A 20,585-nucleotide genomic window follows, 5' to 3' on the forward strand; every position below is an offset into this window, starting at 1 on the left:
GAGATCCTGCCACTGCACTCCAGCCTGGGTGACAGAGTGAGACTCTGTCTCAAAAAAAAAAAAAAAAAAAAAAAAGACATAAATCTAGAAACATGTATGTATTAAGTATACATTATTTATTATATATTTAAAATGTGGTGTATTTATATTTTAGAGACAGAATTTTGTTCTGTCATGAGAGTTGAAGTGCAGTGGCACAATCATGGCAGCCTGAAACTCCCAGGTTCAAGTGATCTTCCTGCTCAAGTAGTTCTCCTGAGTAGCTGGGACTACAGGCAAGCACTACCACACCTAGCTAATTTTTAAATTTTTTGAAGAGACAGGGTCTCACTATGTTGCCCAGGCTGATCTCAAACTCCTAGCCTCAAGTAATCCTCCCGCCTCAGCCTCCCAAAGCTCTGGCCTAGAGTCACCACACCTGGCCTAGAATATATTTTTAAAGCTCTTACAATTCAGTAAGACTACACAGAATCCAATAAAAAGGGGCAAATGAGGAGAAACATACTTTACAAAAAGAGACATACAAATAGCCAATGAACATGTGAAAAGATGCTCAATATCATTAGAAAAATGCAAATTTAAAATATGAGATGACATTTGACACTCACTAGAATGACTAAAACTAATAAGACTGACCATACCAAGTGCTAACAAAGGTATGTGGCACGTGGAACTCTCATACACTGCTGGCAGGAGTAGAGTGGTATAATCATTCTGGGAAACACTTTGGCAGTTTCTTATCAAGTTAAACACATCTATTATATAACCCAGCGATTCACTTCTTGGAATTTTATCTAAGAGAAACGAAAACAGGCCGGGCGCGGTGGCTCAAGCCTGTAATCCCAGCACTTTGGGAGGCCGAGGCGGGTGGATCACGAGGTCAGGAGATCGAGACTATCCTGGCTAACATGGTGAAACCCCGTCTCTACTAAAAATACAAAAAACTAGCCGGGCGTGGTGGTGGGCGCCTGTAGTCTCAGCTACTTGGGAGGCTGAGGTGGGAGAATGGCGTGAACCCGGGAGGCGGAGCTTGCAGTGAGCCGAGATCACGCCACTGCACTCCAGCCTGGGAGCACAGCGAGACTCCGTCTCAAAAAAAAAAAAAGAGAAACGAAAACATATCTATAATTTTGAAAAAAACAGCAAACCATCTCTAGATGAATGTTCAGAGCAGCTTTATTCATAAGAGTCAAATGTCCATCAACAGGTGAATGGATAAACAAGTTTTAGTACACTGATACAATTGGAATACTACTCAACAATAAAAAGGAACAAACTATGGACACGTGCAACAACACAGATGAATCTCACAGACATTACGCTGAGCAAAAGAGGCCATACACAGAAGAATATGTGTTGTATAATTTCATTTATATCACATTCTAGAATAGGCAAAGCTAATCTATAATGACAGAAATCAGTTCATTGGTTGCCTGGAAAATTAAAGTTCCCAGAAAGAGGAATTTCTGGGACAATGGATATTTTATTTTCTTTCTTTTTTTTTTTTTTTGAGACAGAGTCTCACTCTGTCACTCAGGCTGGAATACAGTGGCACAATCCCCACTCACTGCAACCTCCGCCTCCTGGGTTCAAGCAATTTTCCTGCCTCAGCCTCCCAAGTAGCTGGGATTACAGGTGCCTACCACCAAGCCTGGCTAATTTTTCTATTTTTAGTAGAGACGGGGTTTCACCACATTGGCCAGGTTGGTCTCGAACTCCTGACCTCAGATGATCCATCCACCTCAGCCTCCCAAAGTGCTGGGATTACAGGCATGAGCCATCACGCCCAGCCAACAGTGGATATTTTCTTTACCTTGATTATGGTGGTGAGTACCTGGATGTATACAACCAATAGTCACATACATGTGAAATATGTGAGTTTTACTGTATTTAAATTATACAATAATGCTGATTTTTAAAAAAAACTTATGATATTGCTAAAGTTATGCTTAGGAGGAAATACATAGCCTTAAATGAACATGTTTAAAAAGAATAAAAGGTAAAAAGTCAATGATATCAATTTTCTTCTCAAGAAATTAGAGATACCAGAAGTTGGAAAAGTAGGGGAGAGAGGATGAAGAGAGATTGATTAATGGGTATAAATATACAGTATAATAGAAGAAATAAGACCTAGTCTTTGACAGATCAGTAGGATGAGTATATAATACTCTACTGTATATTTCAAAATAGCTAGAAGGGAATAATTTAAATGTTTCTAGCATAAAGAAAAGACAAATATTGAAGGTTATGGGTATCCCAATTACACTGATTTGAACTTGAAACATATGAATGTACAAAATTATCACATGTGCCCCCCAAATATGTACATCTATTATGCATCAATTTTAAAAAAACCTTTTTTTGAAAAAGAGAGAAAGAACTAGAAATAAAACCCCAGAAAAGTAGTAGGAAGAAAACAAAAAGCAGATTAATAAAATAGAGAAATGAAAAATAATGTTAAGAACAAAAACACTGTAATCTTCTTTATAAACCAGACATAAGTTTAAAAAAAGAACAAAACCACAACCAAATTGATTGTTTTGAAAAGACAAGTACAAATGCTGCCTCCTCAGAAGACTCCTGACCACTCTAGCTGAAATAGGCCCTTCCTCCCTACTGCTGGGGCTCACTCCTTTATTGTCTACATGGTTCTTACCAAGATCTTATCAATTTTAGTAATTTGATTAAAAACTTGTCATCACACACCGGGGCCTATCACGGGGAGGGGGAAGGGAGAGGGATTGCATTGGGAGTTATACCTGATGTAAATGACAAGTTGATGGGTGCTGACGAGTTGATGGGTGCAGCACACCAACATGGCACAAGTATACATATGTAACAAACCTGCACATTATGCACATGTACCCTAGAACTTAAAGTATAATTTAAAAAAAAAACAAAACAAAACTTGTCATCTGTCTCCCCTTCTATAATGTAGCTCCTTGAGGGCAGGGATTATGTCCATCTCAATCACCATTGTATCATTATGCCTGACAAAAATGCCTGTCACATAACAAGCATTCAATAATTAATTTTAAATGAGTTTTTAAATTTTTTTAAATTTTAAAAATTTTGCCACTAGAATAAAATATGTATGAATAAAAAATCCACTGACGTATATCAGTCCTTATTCAATATGTTTATTTATCATCTGCAATCACATGTTGATATTCTCTGTGGACCACACTTTCCCTAATTCTTCATGTTATACAAAGGCAATATATTTGCCAAGAGGCCTAAATAAATTAAAAACTCGGCCGGGCGCAGTGGCTCATGCCTATAATTCCAGTACTTTGGGAGACCAAGGTGGATGGATCATCTGAGGTCAGGAGTTCAAGATCAGCCTGGCCAACATGGTGAAACCCCATCTCTACTAAAAATACAAAAAATTAGCCAGGCATGGTCATGGGCACCTGTAATCCCAGCTACTTGGGAGGCTGAGGCAGGAGAATTGCTTGAACCCAGGAGGTGCAATAAGCCAATAAGCCAAGATCACGCCATTGCACTCCAGCCTGGGCAACAAGAGCAAAACTCCATCACAAAAAAATAAAATAAAATAGAATAAAATAAAATAAAAAACTAATTAAAAACTCATGCAAACCAAAATGTAATTCACCTTTGAAATACTCATGAAGCCAGCTTTAGGGAAAAAAAAAAAAATTTCTCATCATAGTTACACCCTGGGACAAAAAAAAAAATCATTATAGCATTAATATTAAAGGCAGCTGGGGATTCTAAATAAATCTTTAAAAATGGGATTAGAGGCCAGGCGCTAGTGGCTCCCGCCTGTAATCCCAGAACTTTGGAAGGCCAAGAGAGGAAGACTGCTTGAGCCCAGTAGTTCAAGACCAGCCCAGACAACATAATGATACCTTGTCTCTACTAAAATATAAAAAATTAGCCCGATATGGTGGCACATGTCTATATTCCCAGCCACTAGAAGGCCAAGATGGGAGGTTCACTTAAGCCAAGGAGTTCAAGGTTGCAGTGAGTTATAATTGCACCACTGCACTCCAACTTGGGCAACAGAGCAAGATCTTGTCTAAAAAAAAGAGATCTGAGAGCAAGGGGACCAAGATCATTCTGACTGCTCAAGAAACAACCTAAGCCAGGTATGGTGGCTCATGTTTTTAATCCCAGCGCTTTGGGAGGTTGAGGCAGAAGGATCGCTTGAGGTCAGGAGTTTAAGACCAGGCTGAGGAACACAGCAAAAGCCCGTATCTACAAAAAATATAAAAAAATTAGCCGGTCATGGTGGCACATGCCTGTAGTCCTAGCTACTTGAGAGGCTGACATGAGAGGATTGCTGGAAGCCAAGACATCTAGGTTACAGGGAACTAAGATCATTCCACTGCCCTCCAGCTTGGGCAACAGAGCAAAACTCTTTTTCTAGAGAGACAGAAAAAAAGAAAAAAAAATGAAGAAATGAAATGGCCAGCCTTCCCACTCAGCTCTCACAAGGGATGGGAACAACTACAGACCATTGTTAAAAGATAGCAAGGCTACGCAGGGTTTCTCAACCTTAGCACTACTAACATTTGAGATCAGATAACGCTGTGGTGGGAGAAGCTATCCTGTGTGCTGTAGGACGTTTAGCAGCATCCCTGACCTCTATCCACTAGATTCCAGTAGCAGCATCCTGATTGTAACAACCAAAAATATCTCCAGACATTGTCAAATGTCCCCTTCAGGGCCAAATCACTCCCCCAGTTGCGAATCACTGCTTTAGCAGAATTAAGGCTAAAACAGTAGCAACGAAACAATCATTCTTAAACACAACTACATGCCTTTTTTTTTTTTTTTTTTAAGACAGAGTCTCACTCTATCGCCCAGGTTGGAGTGCAGTGGCATGATCTCAGCTCACTGCAACCTCCGCCTCCCAGGTTCAAGCAATTCTCCTGCCTCAGCGTCCAGTAGCTAGGACTACAGGTGCGCGTCACCACGCCCAGCTAATTTTTGTATTTCTACTAGAGACGGGGTTTCACCATGTTGGCCAGGCTGGTCTCGAACTCCCGATCTCATGATCCGCCTGCCTCGGCCTCCCAAAGTGCTGGGATTATAGGCGTGAGCCACCACGCCCAGTCTACATGCCTTTTTAACCATCTTAAATTCTATCCCTGTGCTGAAGACAGAATTAATTTTGACTCTGCTTAGCATCATGATGATTTTTGGCCACCACTGCAACCATAGGCAAGAATTACCATGTTCTCAGCAAACCAGCCACAAAGTGGGAACGTCTCAGCTAGAAGTAAAAGAAGAAAGACTGAGTATGATAATGTGAAGGGTTCTAGTTTAATTTCTGAATAACACAGAGTTATGAAAACATATAAAGTATATGCCTGGGGCCAGGCTCACGCCTGTAATCCCAGCAATTTGGGAGGCCGAGGTGGGCGGATCATGGGGTCAGAAGATGGAGACCATCCTGGCTAACACGGTGAAACCCCATCTCTACTAAAAATATTTAAAAATTAGCCAGGCGTGGTGGCGGGCGCCTGTAGTCCCAGCTACTCGGGAGGCTGAGGCAGGAGAATGGCGTTGCGTGAACCCGGGAGGGAGGGCTTGCAGTGAGCCGAGATCGCGCCACTGCACTCCAATCTGGGCAACAGAGCGAGACTCGTCTCAAAAATAGTAATAATAATAATAAATAAATAAAATAAAGTACATGCCCGGTTCTACTAAAATCTTATAGACAGGGTAGTATCAAGAAAAATTTCAGGCCGGGCGCGGTGGCTCAAGCCTGTAATCCCAGCACTTTGGGAGGCCGAGATGGGCGGATCACGAGGTCAGGAGATCGAGACCATCCTGGCTAACACGGTGAAACCCCGTCTCTATTAAGAAATACAAAAAACTAGCCGGGCGAGGTGGCGGGCGCCTGTAGTCCCAGCTACTCGGGAGGCTGAGGCCGGAGAATGGTGTGAACCCGGGAGGCGGAGCTTGCAGTGAGCTGAGATCCGGCCACTGCACTCCAGCCTGGGCGACAGAGCGAGACTCTGTCTCAAAAAACAAAAAAAAAAAAAAAAAAAAAAGAAAAATTTCAGAAAGTCCAAAATTTTAAAATCCAAATTAAAACTAAAGACACTGATGAAAATCATATTCCAATCTTTAAAGTATGCCTCTCCTATGTCCTTACTTTTTCACTCATGAAATAAATGACTATGAAACAAGGGAAAAGACTGCTTAAACTGACTACAATAAAATTAGTTTGTTTTTTTTTTTACAACAAAGACCATCATGAACTAAGTTAAAAGATAAGCCACAGACTAGCTATTACTAACAATATAAGTAACAAAGGATTAGTATATCTAGAATACAAAAAGAACACTTAAAAATATGTAAAACACTGTTATCTCACATATCCAAAGCTAACATCACTGCATCACTGCTTCAGAAATTTGAGCTGATTCTATTTTTTTGTTTGTTTGTTTGGTTTGGTTTTGAGACCGAATCTTGCTCTGTCACCCAGGCTGGAGTGCAGTGGTGCAATCTCGGCTCACCACAACCTCCGCCTTCTGGGTTCAAGTGATTCTCCTGCTCAGCTTCCCAAGTAGCTGGGATTACAAGCGTCCACCATGCCCGGCTAATTTTTGTTTTTTTAGTAGAGATGGGGTTTCACCATGTTGGCCAGGCTGGTCTTAAACTTCTGACCTCAGGTGATCCGCCCGCCTCGGCCTCCAAAAGTGCTGTGATTATAGGCGTGAGCCACTGTACCCGGCCTTGAGCTGATTTTTAAAAGTACTCCCCCACTTTCTCCAATCACTCAACTTCATTATTCCATCAGCTATGAGAAAAGATCCACTAATTTTATCTGTCTTTAACCAAAGTCCTTATGCCAAACATAAATGCTGAATCACATATTTAGTTCGATTTCCCTCATTCCTTCCATCTCCCAGAATTCCAGAAGCAATCTTATACATAGCCATCACCACACATTAAGGATGGGAAACTCTACTGCCCAGGGACCAGAGAATATAGAGAGAGCTAGGTTCTACCTGAAAGTGGCTGCAGCTCATTCAAGAGTGCTATATAAAAGGAGAGAAGGTAGGCCAGGCACAGTGGCTCACACCTGTAATCCCAGCACTTTGGGAGCCCGAGGCGGGTGGATCACGAGGTCAGGAGTTCATGACCAGCCTGGCCAAGATGGTCAAACTCATCTTTACTAAAAATATAAAAATTAGCCGGGCGTGGTGGCAGGCACCTGTAATCCCAGCTACTCGGGAGGCGGAGGCAGAGAACTGCTTAAACCCAGAGGCCGAGGTTGTAATGAACCGAGATTGCGCCACCGCACTCCAGCCTGGGCAACAGAGCAGGACTCCGACACAATCAAATTAAAAAAAAAAAAAAAAAAAAAAAAAAAAAAAAAAAAGGGGAGGGGAGGGGACGGGAAAGGAGGGGAAAGGAGGGGAAAGGAGGGGAGGGGAGGGGAGGGGAGGGCAGTGGAGGGGAGGGGAGACACAGCAAAGATTGCAATGTCCTTGACAAGGATGAAAGAGGCCCTCGGCCTGACAATATACATACAGTTAAGGCATAGCCACCTACTTTGAAGCATCGAACTATAGCTTTTATAACTAAACGAATATAATTGGATTGTTTGCAACATAAAGAATATAATTGGATTGTTTGCAACATAAACAGTAAATGCTTGAGGGGATGGATACCCTATCTTCCATAATGTGATTATTACACATTGTATGCATGTATCAAAACATCTCATGTACTCCATAAATATATACACCTGCTACATACTCACAAAAATTAAAAAAAAAAAAAAAAAAAAAAAAAGGCAACAGGCAATCCTTGGTCCCTGTTACCTATCTGAACCCTTCCTTCCAGGTTAGGGTTCAAGTGACAAACTTGAACTGCCAAAGGATTCAAGTGACAATAGGTTGACCACTTAAGAGCTCCTCTTACAATTTTACCTCCAAGGGTCTCTCATCTCTCTAAGGAAAAAAAAAAAAAATCTGTTAAAGGAATGGTATCTGAATAGGAGAACAGAGGTGATAAAATATTTTCTTTTCCTTTTTTTTTTTTTTTTTCCCTGAGACAGAGTTTTGCTCTGTCGCCGAGGCTGGAGTGCAGTGGCGCGACCTTGGCTCACTGCAAACTCCACTTCCCAGGTTCATGCCATTCTCCTGCCTCAGCCTCCCGAGTGGCTGGGATTAAAGGCGCCTGTCACCATGCCCAGCTAAGTTTTTGTATTTTTAGTAGAGATGGGATTTCACCATGTTAGCCAGGATGGTCTCGATCTCCTGACCTCGTGATCCGCCCACCTTGGCCTCCCAAAGTGCTGGGATTACAGGCGTGAGCCACCACTCCCGGCCAATATTTTCTTGCTTACTTCCCAAAGTATGAATAAAACATGGGAATAAATAAAAATAGAATTAAAGCCTTAAGCATATTATTCTTGGAAACTTCAGAATCACTAAAGGGTCGGTGATTCCTCCACCTGATATTATGCACTACAAGGAATAAAATGGTTCCAGACAGTGCGGTTGCCTGATGTGTTGGATTTAGAGCTGGTATAAGGGTCATATCAATCGGTGCTGGGCTTCCTGCCCCTCTTAAGGGCTCCAACTGGCGGCCTCTCTCAAGGAGACACAGAAAGCTCTCTCCTAGCATCTCCAGAGAGCCTGGGAGCTGAGAGTTGGAGGAGCAAAAGGAATCTTTATATCCTAAAAGGGGAGATTATTAAAGAAGATTAATTCTTTCTCTCTCTCCTTTTTTTTTTTTTTTGGAGATGAAGCCTCACTTTTGTCGCCCAGGCTGGAGTGCAGTGGCATAATCCTGGCTTACTGCAACCTCTGCCTCCCAGGTTCAAGCGATTCTCCTGTTTCAGCCTCCTGAGTAGCTGGGATTATAGGCACCTACTACCACGCCCAGCTAATTTTTGTATTCTTAGTAGAAATGGGGTTTCACCATGTTGGCCAGACTGGTCTCAAACTCCTGACCTCAAGTGATCCACCCACCTCAGCCTCCCAAAGTGCTGGGATTACAGGCGTGAGCCACCAAGCCTAGCCCCAAAGATTCATTCTTTAATAATGAATGAGATACACGTAATAATAATGAGAACAAATCGGTAGCCTCGGGGGATTGTGATCCTTCCCTAAGGGCTTAGCCAGGTAATGCCTCATGTTATAGTGCAGAATCACACCCATTCTCCCTCCCCAAAATCCATTTATTTTATTTATTTATTTATTTATTTATTCATTCATTCATTCATTCATTCATTTAGAGATGGAGTCTCGCCTCGCTCTGTCGCCCAGGCTAGAGTGCAGTGGCTCACTGCAAGCTCCGCCTCCCGGTTCACGCCATTCTCCTGCCTCAGCCTCCGGAGTAGCTGGGACTACAGGCGCCTGCTGCCACGCCCGGCTAATTTTTTTTACCCCAAATCCATTTTAAATGGTGACAGAGATATGGAATAGTATACAAATCTTTCCATAACACACAAACTCCTCTAAGGCCCCATGTAGAGGTGGCCACATCAAGCGAGAAGAAACTAGGAGAGGAAACTACTGTCCCTTTTAAGAAGGAATGGGCAAAAAGGAACAATAGCTCATTCTGCTTATTTTATTTGACAGAACTTAGGTATACAAACTAAAGTGATAATCCCTCCAAATTTTTCGCTATTATGTCTGTTACCTTAAGAGAGAAGACGACAATAAAATTGATCCTATGAACAAACAAAAGCATGCTAGTAACCTGTGGGGTGTGGGGGTGGAAGCAACAGAACTCAGTTTACTATTCCATTCGACTGGTGAACACTTTGAAGGACTGAGACTACAAACCACACACACACACACACACACACAAATGCCCAAAAGGATTCAGTAGTTGAGGAAAAAAAGACTGAACGAAGACTGGGGTTTCACAAGCAGAGCATCAGATGTCACAGCAAACACCATGCTGGGAAAGCACAAGAGGCAAGGAAGAAATAACAAACCTTTACAAAATCACAAATTAAAGAATATTGCTATAGCCCATAATTTCCTCCACAAAATGCACTTAAGTATAACTGAAATTTTACATGATCCCTTCAGAACCTTAATGATGATAAGAATTGCTGATTCGGGAGTAGAGAATAGAGTAGGTTGAAGAGCATATGCTGTGGAGGGCAGGGCCAAGTTACCAGTTCCCACACCCCAGCCTAAGAGAAAGGATAAAGCAAGCATCATTTAAAGCCATGCCTTGGCAAAATAATAAACTAATACATGTAATGAGCCTTCTGAACTATCTCATTAGTTGAAACCCTAAATCTTAACACTGTGAATGCAAAAAGCTGGAGAGTAAACTCTGGTCAGAGAAGGCAGGTAAAGCCTTTTCTGACTGGCCATTTAAAAACTAAAACAGGCTGGGCGCAGTGGCTCACACCTGTAATCCCAGCACTTTGGGAGGGCAAAGCAGGCAGATCACTTGAGACCAGCCTAGCCAACATGGTGAAACCCCATTTCTACTAAAAATACAAATATTAGCCGGGCGTGGTGGTGGGCACCTGTAATCCCAGCTACTCGGAAGGCTAAGGCAGGAGAATCTCCTCAACCTGGGAGGCGGAGGTTGCAGTGAGCTGAGATCGTGCCACTGTACTCCAGCCTGTGCAACGAAGCTACATTCTGTCTCAAAATAATAATAATAAATAATAATAATAAATAAAACAATAGGCTAGGCGCGGTGGCTCATGCCTGTAATCCCAGCACTTTGGAAGGCCAAGGTGGGGGGATCACCTGAGGTCAGCAGTTTGAGACCAGCCTGGCCAACGTGATGAAACCCTGTTTCCACTAAAAATACAAAAATCAGCCACATGTGTGGCAGGCGCCTGTAACACCATCTACTTAGGAGAGTGAGGCCGGAGAATAGCGTGAACCTGAGAAGTGGAGGCTGCAGCGAGCCGAGATTATACCACTGCACTCCAGACTGAGAGACACAGCAAGACTGTCTCAAAATACATACATACATACATACATACATTTTAAAAAATAAACTTTTTCCATAGAGTGATAGAAAATTCAAAGAAAATATGTATTTATCTGGGACCATGGTGTAACATTGCTTCCTGATGGGTGAAAAGAAAGGAACAATGAAAAGAAGAAAAGAAAAAGAACAAAGAAAAGAAGAACACAGTACAAAGTCTCTAAGCTAGAAGGGCATTTTTAGAGCAGTGGCTCTCTCAAGATCCTACACTCCACAATGTCACCATCAAGAAAAAGAAAATGTCATCCTTGCCTTTTCTTATGTCCATCATGGATTCTGTACCTAAAGAGTATACCTAAGTATCTCAGGCTACTCCTCTCTGTATCATTGCTACTACCTGGTCTGGATTCCTACATCAACCTCCACATAGTCTCCCTGCCTCCTAACTTGTTTCCTCTCCAACCCACAATGCAGGGAGTGTGAGCTTTCTGAATTTGACCATGTGAGTCTTCACCCACCCAGGACCTTTTAAGACACTACACCTATCCCTTTTGCGCTTAGGATAAAAATCTAAAATGTTTAAGGGTTCTTTTGATTGCTCACCTCTTGCCTTCCCTCTGACCACCTACTACCTCTCTCCAACCACCTCTACCCACACAGCTTCTGCCCAGTGGTCTTCAGTCTCAAAATCGCAGTGCTCTCACAGGTCTCTGGGCCTTTGCTGATGCTGTCTCCTTCTTTCCCCACCTCTTAATCCAACAGTTACAAATGACTTAATTTTAATTCATGTTCTCAGGTTTCAGTTTAATGGTTATTCCTCCAGAAAGCCTTCTCTAGGTTCCTTTCACTTTATTACAGTGTGCCCAACATTGCCACACTGCATGCCTATCAGTAAAGCTGCAGAGAGAAAGGCAATGGCTGCTGCTGTCTCTAATTATAATTACTGTTTGAGAAACTACATTCAAAACTAGATGTATTTAAAATACACAAAATTCAGGCCGGGTGCAGTGACCCACGCCTGTAATCCCAGAACTTGGGAGGCCGAGGCGGGTGGGTCACTTGAGGTCAGGAGTTCGAGACCAGCCCAGTCAACATAGTGAAATCCTGTCTCTACTAAAACTACAAAATTAGTCAGGTGTGGTGGTGGGCACCTATAATCCCAGCTACTCAGGAGGCTGAGGCAGGAGAATCGCTGAAAGCTGGGAGGTGGAGGCTGCACTGAGCCAAGATCACGCCACTGCATTCCAACCTGGGCAACAAGAGTGAAACTCTGTCTCAAAAAAAAAAAAAAAAAAAAACCTCAAATTCAAGCAAATACATCCTGTTTCTGTAATCTTAATTGTATCAAAAGCCACTGGAAGGCCAGGTGCAGTGGCTCACACCTCTAATCTCAGTCAGCACTTTGGGAGGCTGAGGTGGGTGGATCACTTGAGGTCAGGAGTTTCAGACCAGCCTGGCCAACATGGTGAAATCCCATCTCTACTAAAAATACAAAATTAGCTGGGCATGGTGGTGGGGGCCTGTAATCTCAGCTACTCGGGAGGTTGAGGCAGGAGAATCACTTGAACCCAGGAGGCAGAGGTTGCAGTGAGCAGAGATCGCGCCACTGCACTGCAGCCTGGGCAATAGATCAAGACTCAGTCTCAAAAAAAAAAAAAAAATTAGCCAGGTATGGTAGTTCACACCTGTAATCCCAGCTACTTGGAAGGCTTAGGCAGGAAGAATCACTTGAACCTGGGAGGCGGAGATTGCAGTGGACCGAGATCACACCACTGTCGCCTGGGCGACAGAGTGAGACTCCAAAAAAGAGAAAAAAAAAGAAAGAAGAAAAAAAAGAAAAGAAAAAGAAAAAAGAAGACCACTGGAAGACTTCAGAAGATAACAATTCAAAGAAGAGTTAACCAATTTCCCTTCAGGAAGGTTGGCAGAACAGACTATTGCCTACAGCCCCAGTCCCAAGTCTGTGATGAGCCCTTCTAGAGAGGAATTCCATTGTATTCCCACTCATGTCCAAGGCCATCCAACAACTACTTCAGTCACTCCTGCAGGAGCACTGGGTCCAGCCCATCAGCAATGCTTATTATCCTTCTTCAGCTATTTAGTCACCTTACAACATAAACTAATTCAGTCATCAAACAACCCTATTAAGGAGATCATGCTCTAATTGTTCCCATTTTACAGATGAGGACATTTACTGCACAAAGCCCTAAGGGGTAAAGATAAGATTTGATTCCAAGTGGTTGATTTGTCTACAAAGTCCATGCTCTAACTCACCACACTGCACTACCTCCCCTCTACTCCCATTTCCCTGAAAGCTATGTGGGAACAAAATAGAGTTCAGATCCACACATGTACTATACCTTGGTTTACAACAAAGGGTACAACAAAAATGCAATGCAGAGTGCTGGATCAATTAGATAATCATACTGGGGCAAAGGGGGATGAACCTCGACCCCTATCTCACATCACACAAAAATCAATTCCTGATGGATTACAAACCTAAACGATGGATTCCAAAACCAAACTCCTATCTGCTCCCTGTCTGTACCTCCCCAACAATCTTCCCAAGCTCAGAAAATGGCATCTTCCAGTTTATCAGTCCAAGTACCATGGAATTCATCCTTAATTTCTCTCATACAATCTATATCCATTTGACTAACAAATCCAGTTAGCTCTATCTTCAAAACATACCCAGAATCCAACTACTTTCACCACTTCCACCAAGCTATCATCACCTCCTGCTTAGATTTCTGCAATATCTTCCTAGCTGGCCTCCCTGCTTGATCCCTTATCCCCCATACAGGCAATTACCTCCATATCGGCGAGAATGATCTTTTTTTTTTTTGAGACAGAGTCTCACTCTGTCGCCCAGGCTGGAGTGCAGTGGCCAGATCTCAGCTCACTGCAAGCTCCGCCTCCCAGGTTCACGCCATTCTCCTGCCTCAGCCTCCCGAGTAGCTGGGACTACAGGCGCCCACCACCTCGCCCGGCTAGTTTTTTGTATTTTTTTTTTTAGTAGAGACGGGGTTTCACCGTGTTAGCCAGGATGGTCTCGATCTCCTGACCTCGTGATCCGCCCGTCTCGGCCTCCCAAAGTGCTGGGATTACAGGCTTGAGCCACCGGGGGCCCCCGGCCATCAGAATGATCTTTTAAAAGTCAGATTGTGTCACTCCTCTGCCCAAACTCTCCAACAGCTCTTGCTATTCTACTTGTCTACAATATTTTTTCCCTAGACAACCACCTGAGTAGCCTACTTACTTCCCTCAGGTGCAGTGGCTCATATCTGTAATCCCATCACTTGGAAGGCTGAGGTGGGAGTACTACTCAAGGCCAGGAGTTCAAGACTAGCCTGGACAATAGAGCAAGACTCCACCTCTACCCCCAAAATTATTTATTTATTTATTCATTCATTCATTCATTCATTCATTTATTTTTCAGGCAGCCTTCCAAGCCACAGTAGGCTTGGAGACCCCCATTTACTTACTTATTTATTTATTTATTTAGAGGCAGAGTCTCATTCTGTCACCCAAGCTGGAGTGCAACAGCACAATCTTGGCTCACTGCAATCTCCACTCCCAGGTTCAAGCAGTTCTCCTGCCTCAGCCTCCCAAGTAGCTGGGATTACAGGTACCTACCACCATGTTCAGCTAATTTTTGTATTTTTTAGTAGAGACGGGGTTTCACCTTGTTGGCCAGGCTGGTCTCAAACTCCCAACTTCAAGTGATCTACCTGCCTCGGCCTCCCAAAGTGCTGGGATTACAGGCATGAGCCATTGTATCCAGCCTATTTATTTATTTTTTGAAACAAAGTCTCACTCTGTCACCCAGGCTGGAGTGCAGTGGCACAAAGTTGACTCACTACGGCCTCAACCTCTGGCTCAAGTGATCCTCCCACCTCAGCCTCCTAAGCAACTGGGACTACAAGTGCTTGACACCATGCCCGGCTTTTTTTTTTTTTTTTTTTTGTAGTAGTAATGAAGTCTCACTCTGTTGCCTAGGCTGGTCTCAAACTCCTGACCTCAAGTGATCCTCCCGCCTCAGTGTCCCAAAGTGCTTGGATTACAGGCATAAGCCACTAGTCTCAGCCTCTCTACAAGAAGTTTTTTAAAAATTGCTGGAGTGGTGGTATGCACCTGTAGTCCTAGCTACTTGGAGGCTAAGGCAGGTGGATCCTTTCAGCCCAGCAGTTCAAGGCTACAGTGAGCTCTGTCTCTAAAAAAGAAGCACCACCCCAGACTTTACCTACTCTCCCTTTCTTCATAACACTTATACCTTCTGATATATTGTTTATATACTTGTTTACCATCTATCTCTCCCTACTAAAATGAAAATCCCATGAGGACAGGCATTTTTGTTCCCCATTCCCAATGCCCACGACAATGCCTGGCAAAGAACAGGTGCTCAATAATTATTATTGAATGCCTGGATGAATGTATCTCTTTCCCCTGCTGCTCTCACACACTGTTATTGCTTTCCTAATGCCCACTGGTCTCTTTGATACTCATGGGGCTACACAGCTTTTCAAGCAACTTTCACTCCAAGCTGACTTTTAACTACCAGGTACATACCTAACAAGAAATTAATTTCAACTAACGCTTTTGACAAAGTCTATTCTGATAGTCCTATAGATCATATGGTGATCTGTGGGCTGGAGAGTAGTCACATAGATTCAGAGACAGATGAATAACCTTATTCACTGAATGATAATGGTTCAGCTAAAGGGAGATCTCTAGCAAAGTGCCACTAAGTTCTATTCTCAGTTTTAATCTATTCCATTTTTTCCCCATAATGTGGATAGTCAGTAGTGTGGCAGAATCCATTATCTAAACAAAATTAAAGCACATGCCCCACAAAGACTTGTACCTGAATGTTCATAGTGGTCTTATTTGTAACTGAAAACAAAAACAAAAACAAAAAAGCAACGTCTTGGGCCAAAAAAAAAAAAAAGAAAGAAAGAAAACGAAGCTGAGTGCAGTGGCACAAGTGTGTAATCCCAGCATTTTGGGATGTGAAGGAAGGCAGATCATTTGAGGTCAGGAGTTCAAGACCAGCCTGGCCAACATGGTGAAACCCCATCTCTATTAAAAATACAAAAACTTAGCTGGGCATGGTGGCAGGCGCCTACAATCCCGGCTACTCAGGAGGTTGAGGCAGAGGTTGCAGTAAGCCGAGATCGTACCACTGCACTCCAGCCTGGGTGACAGAGCAAGACTCTTTCTCAAAAAAACAAAAAAAAAACCCAAATGGATAAACAAATTGGGATATATATCCATAAAGTGGAATACTACTGAGTAATGAAAGGGAATGAGCTATTCAAATATACGAGAATGAATCTCTGGCCAGGCGTGGTGGCAAATGCCTGTAATCCCAGCACTTTGGGAGGCAGAGCTGGGCGGATCACGAGGTCATAAGTTTGAGACCAGTCTGACCAACATGGTGAAACCACGTCTCTACTAAAAATACAAAAATTAGCAGGGCGTGGTGGCACGCACCTGTAATTCCAGCTACTCAGGAGGCTGAGGCAGGAAAATTGCTTGAACCCCTGAGGCAGAGGTTGCAGTGAGCCAAGATCATGCTACTGCACTCCAGCCTAGGGGACATAGCGAGACTCCGTCTCAAAAAAAAAAAAAAAGCTGGACACAGTGGCTCACGCTTGTAATCCCAGCACTTTGGGGGCTGAGGCAGGTGGATCACGAGGTCAGGAGTTCAAGACCAGCATGGCCAAAATGGTGAAACCTCATCTCTACTAAAAATACAAAAAAATTAGCTGGGCATGGTGATTAGTTAGTTAGGAAATACATTTACTTTAAAAATCATGTGTTCATAACAATACTCTTAATTTCAGTTCTCCTATTCCATATCTGTATCTCTTCTGTCCCCCAGTGAGAACCTTGTTTCCAACAGCATCAATACATTTGCTTATTTGCCCAGTCCTACTCAAAATAGGTGGGTTTTGTTTTTGTTTTTTTGAGATGGGGTCTTGCTCTGTCACTGAGGCTGGAGTGCAGTGGTGCGATCTCGGCTCACAGCAACCTCTGCCTCCTGGGTTCAAGCGATTCTCCTGTCTCAGCCTCCCGAACTGCTGGAATTACAGGTGCATGCCACCACACCCGGCCAATTTTTGTATTTTTAGTAGAGACGGGGTTTCACAATATTGGTCAGGCTTGTCTCTGACTCCTGACCTCATGTGATCTATGCGCCTTGGCCTCCCAAAGTACTGAGATTACAGTCGTGAGCTGCCACGCCCAGCCTCAAAATAGTTTCAAATAGTTTCATTACAAACAATAAATCTAAGTAAAGATCAAGGTTTTACTTTATTTTTTGAGACAGAGTCTCACTCTGTCACCAAGGCTGGAGTGCAGTGGCATGATCACAGCTCACTGCAGTCTTGACCTCCTAGACTCAATGAGTCTTCCTGTCTCAGCCTCCTGAGTAGCTTGGACTACAGCTGCACACCACCACGCCTGGCTAATTTTTAAATTTTTTGTAGTGATGGAGTCTCATTATTTTGTTCAGGCTGGTCTTGAACTCCTGGGCTCAAGGGATCCTCCTGCCTTGGACTCCCAAAGGGCTGGGATTATTGGTGTAAACCATTGTGGCCAGCAATAAGATTTTTATTTTTTTACAGTTTTTTTCCCCATATAATATATTCCACTGAGTGGTATAGACAGAGTACTATATTAAAAGTTACTTGGGGCCAGGCATGGTGGCTCATGCCTGTAATCTCAGCACTTTGGGAGGCCGAGGCAGGCAGATCACAAGGTCAGGAGTTCGAGACCAGCCTGGCCGGCATGGTGAAACCCCATCTCTACTAAAAATATACTAAAAATACAAAAATGAGCCAGGCATAGTAGCAGGTGCCCGTAGTCAGTCCCAGCTACTGGGGAGGTTGAGGCAGGATAATCGCTGGAACCTGGGAGGCGGAGGTTGCAGTGAGCCAAGATCACACCACTGCACTACAGCCTGGGTGACAGTGAGGCTCCATCTGGAAAAAAAAAAAAAAAGTTAACTTGGGGCGAGGCACAGTGGCTCATGCCTGTAATCCCATCACTTTGGGAGGCTGAGGCAGGTGGATCACTCGAGGCCAGGAGTTTGAGACGAGCCTGGTCAACATTGTGAAATTCTATCTCTACTATTTGATTGGTGCAAAAGTAATTGCGGTTTTTTGTTTTGTTTTTTTTTTGTAAAAAATACAAACACTAGCCGGATGTGGTGGGGTACACCTACAATTTCAGCAATCTCAGCTACTCGGGAGGCTGAGGCAGGAGAATTGCTTGAACCTGGGAGATGGAGGTTGTAGTGAGCCAAGATTGCGTCACTGCATTCCAGCCTGGGTGACAGAGCATGAGACTCTGTCTCAAAAAAAAAAAAGATACTTGGATTTTTTTTAAATTTTTTTTCACATTTTTCCCACCTTTATTCAGGTTTGATTGTATACTATTTATATAAGACTAATAAAAATCAAGATAATGATCATGTGTCACCCTGAAAGTTTTTCTTATGCCCCTTGAAAGTCCTTCTCTCCTCTCTCTGCCCCTAATCCTATCCCTAGAGAAGCACTAAGCTGCTTTCTGTCATTAAGGATTGGTTTGTATTTTCTAGACTTTTAATACAAATGAAATCACATGATGTATTCTCTCTCTTGCTCTCTCACTCTCTTTTGGAAAAACTCTAAAACCATGGTTTTCCTCTGCTCTCACACCACTACAACAACAATCACCACCACAGAAGACTTCTAGTGACCAAATGCGTGGGGATTTCTCCCCACCACCAAGCGACCAATTAGTTCTGCAGTAGATATCAGCTAGGTGCCCTCCAAATCAATTATAACACTATCTACCTGGAGATAATGTCAGATCCCACTATGTCAGATAGTATCAAATCCATTTAAGTGCTCAGTCCCAAGACTGCCCCCTGACACACACCAGCTGATAGGCTTCCTGTTGGGGTTCCCATGAACCCCTCCTTGGGTTCAATTAATTTGCCGGAACCACTCACAGAACTCAGAGAAACACGTTTACTGGTATTATAAAGGATATTACAAAGGATACAGATGAGGAGATGGTAGGGTAAGGTATGGGGGAAGGAGTGCAGAGCTTCCATACCCTCCCTTTGTGTGACACCCTCCAGAAACCTCTACATGTTCAGCTATCCATAAGCTCTCCAAACTCAGTCCTCTAGGGTTTTTTGTTTGTTGGAGAGTCTCACTCTGTCACCCAGGCTATAGTGTAGTGGTACAATCTTGGCTCACTGCAGTCTCTGCCTCCTGGGTTCAAGCAATTCTCCTGCCTCAGTCTCCCGAATAGTTGGGATTACAGGCGTGCACCACCACGCCCAGCTAATATTTGCATTTTTTAGTAGAGATGGGGTTTCAACATGTTGACCAGGCTGGTCTCGAACTCCTGGCCTCAGGTGATTCTCCTTCCTCGGCCTCCCAAAGTGATGGGATTACAGGCCTGAGTCACCACGCCCATCCCCTCTAGGGTTTTTATGGAAGCTTCACGTCAGTATTACTTCCCCAGTGTATAAGTAGGACCCTCTCTGGAATGAGGGTCTTATGACCCATAATTAGAAAGGGGGGCTTGGAATTTTAGAGTCCTGCCTTGGGGCAGGTAAAAGGATGGCAAGACTAGGTCAGAGAGATTCTGTTTCCTGAGATATCCCCCTGAGGCCTAACACATGCACCATTATAACAAAAGACTGCAACAAAGACTATGGGAGTTAGAAGCCAAGAACTGTGGAAGAAAACTAATATATATGGCGCTATATATATATATGTATATATATGTGTGTGTATGTATATAGCCATATATATATCGGTTTATATATATATATTTTTAGATATATATAACAGTGTGTATATATACACACACACATATATATACGCATATATATACACACACACATATATATGTATATATATACACACACATATATATATAGCCCCTAATCCTATCCCTAGAGAAGCACTAAGCTGCTTTCTGTCATTAAGGATTGGTTTGTATTTTCTAGGCATATCCATATATATGCCTAGAAATATATATATATATATATATATGGCTATCCATATATATATATATAAAAAATGGCTATCTTAGGCTTAATACCACATTCTTCCTTATTCTCTCTCTCACTCTCTTGCTCTTTTTCTTTCTCTCTCAGGAGTTCTGGCTTTCACTCAGCATAATTATTTTGATATTCATTCTTTTTTTTTTTTTTTTTTTTTTTTGAGACAAAGTTTCGCTCTGTAGCCCAGGCTGGAGTGCAGTGGCGTGATCTCGGCTCACTACAACCTCTGCCTCCCAGGTTTAAGCAATTCTCCTGCCTCAGCCTCCAGAGTGCTGGAACTACAGGCGAGCACCACTGTGCTCTGTCACCCAGGCTGAAGTGCAATGGCACAATCTTGGCTCGCTGCAACCACTGCCTCACGAGTTCAAGTGATTCTCGTTCTTCAACCTCCCAAGTAGCTGGGACTACAGACATGGGCCACCACACCCAGCTAAGTTTTGTATTTTTAGTAGAGATTGGGTTTCGCCATGTTGGCCAGGCTGGACTCTAACTCCTGACCTGAGGTGAACCACCCTCCTTGGCCTCCCAAGGTGCTGGAATTACAGGTATGAGCCACCGCGCTCGGCCAAAATATCTTACTTCATCTTAAAAAATATATGTGAATTTTTATTTC

The 20,585-nt window shown here is 43.2% G+C and overlaps 1 protein-coding gene and 1 pseudogene across 7 annotated transcripts in view; one reads left to right on the forward strand and one right to left on the reverse strand.

Annotated features, from left to right (window-relative positions):
• Nucleotides 1-20,585, reverse strand: part of RAD54L2 (RAD54 like 2) — a 134,778-nt gene that overhangs the window by 44,873 nt on the left and 69,320 nt on the right. The gene's annotated exons all lie outside the window — the stretch shown is intronic.
• Nucleotides 7,457-7,562, forward strand: LOC116274026 (annotated as a pseudogene).

This window comes from Papio anubis, chromosome 2, assembly GCF_008728515.1.
Source record: "Papio anubis isolate 15944 chromosome 2, Panubis1.0, whole genome shotgun sequence".
Classification (NCBI taxonomy): Eukaryota; Metazoa; Chordata; class Mammalia; order Primates; family Cercopithecidae; genus Papio; species Papio anubis.